Here is a 1,600-nt window from a genome sequence, read left to right on the forward strand (position 1 = left end):
TTTTCAGTGGCCTGTAGTTTTCTGTGGATAGGTCATTTATCTACTTAGTTAAGTTAATTCCTAGGTATGCTAATGTTATTTAGATGTGATGGTAAATGGGATTGCTTTTCTAGTATCTCTTTCTGTAAGGTCATCGTCGGTGTATAGAAATGCCATAGATTTCTTGGCATTAATTTTGTATCCTGCTACCTTTTCGAATTAACTTACTAAATCTAATAATTTTTGATGGAGTATTTAGGGTTTTCTATGTACAATATCATGTCATCTGCGAATAAGGACAGTTTTAGGTTTTTTTTTCCAATTTGTATGCCTTTATTTCTTCTTCTTGTCTAATCACAATGGATATTACTTCTAGTACTATGTTAAAAAAAAAAAAAGTGGTGAGAGTGGGCATCCCTGTCTTGTTCCTGGTCTTAGGGAAATGGTTTTAGTTTTTGCCCATTGAGTATGATGTTGGCTGAGGTTTGTCATATAGGGCTTTTATTATTTTTAGGTATAATTCTTCCATTTCCACCTTGCTGAGAGTTTTTATCAAGAAATGGTATTAGACTTTTGTCAAATGCTTTTTCTTCATCAATTGATATGACTATTTTGATCTTTATCTCTCAATTTGTTTATGTGATATATCACATTTATTGATTTGCATTCCTGGGATAAATCCTACTTTGTCATGGTGAATGACCTTTCTGATGTAATGCTGGATCTGATTTTCTAGAATTTGTTGAGGATTTTGGCATCTATGTTAATGAGGGATATTGGCCTGTAATTCTCTTTCATTGTATTGTCTTTATCTGATTTTGGTATTAGGGTGATGCTGGCTTCATAGAATGATCTTAGAAGTGTTCCTCTTGAATTTTTTGGAATAGTCTGAGGAGGATAGGTTTTAGTTCTTCCTTGAATGTTTGGTGAAACTACCCTGTGAAGTCATCTAGCCCTGGGCTTTTGTTTGCTGTGAGCTTTTTGATGACTGCTTCAATTTATTCCATAGTTATAGGCCTATTGAGATTTTTATAACCTTCCTTAGTCTCACAAAAAGGGCCAAGGGAGTTTATCACTACCAACCCAGCAATGCAAGAATGCTAAAGGGACTGGTATAAAAATAAGAAATAAAAGGAAAGATCGAAAACAGGCACACAAAAAAATAAAAATGGCTATGAACTAGTATCTTTCAATAATAACTTTAAACATAAACAGACTAAGTGCTCCAATTAAAAGATATTGAGTGGCTTAATGGATAAAAATACATGACCCATACATATGTTGTCTACAAGAGACCCACCTCAGAACAAGGAACTCACACAGACTGAAAGTGAAGGGATGGTAAAGTATCTTTCAGGCCAATGGAAATGAAAAAAATGGAGTATCAATACTTATATCTGACAAAATACACCTCAAAGTGAAGGCCCTAACAAGAGATAAGGAAGGCCACTTAATAATACTAAAGGGATCTATATAAGATAATATAACCCTGATAAACGTAGATGTACCCAATGCAGGAGCACCCAAATACATAAAAATAAAAAAATAAAAAAAATAAAAAAAAACTCCTGGAAGATATCAAGGGAAAGATTGTACAATCATAGTAGGGGACTTTAATACC

The sequence above is a fragment of the Pipistrellus kuhlii genome, unplaced genomic scaffold (assembly GCF_014108245.1).
Source record: "Pipistrellus kuhlii isolate mPipKuh1 unplaced genomic scaffold, mPipKuh1.p scaffold_m20_p_3, whole genome shotgun sequence".
In the NCBI taxonomy this organism is placed as follows: Eukaryota; Metazoa; Chordata; class Mammalia; order Chiroptera; family Vespertilionidae; genus Pipistrellus; species Pipistrellus kuhlii.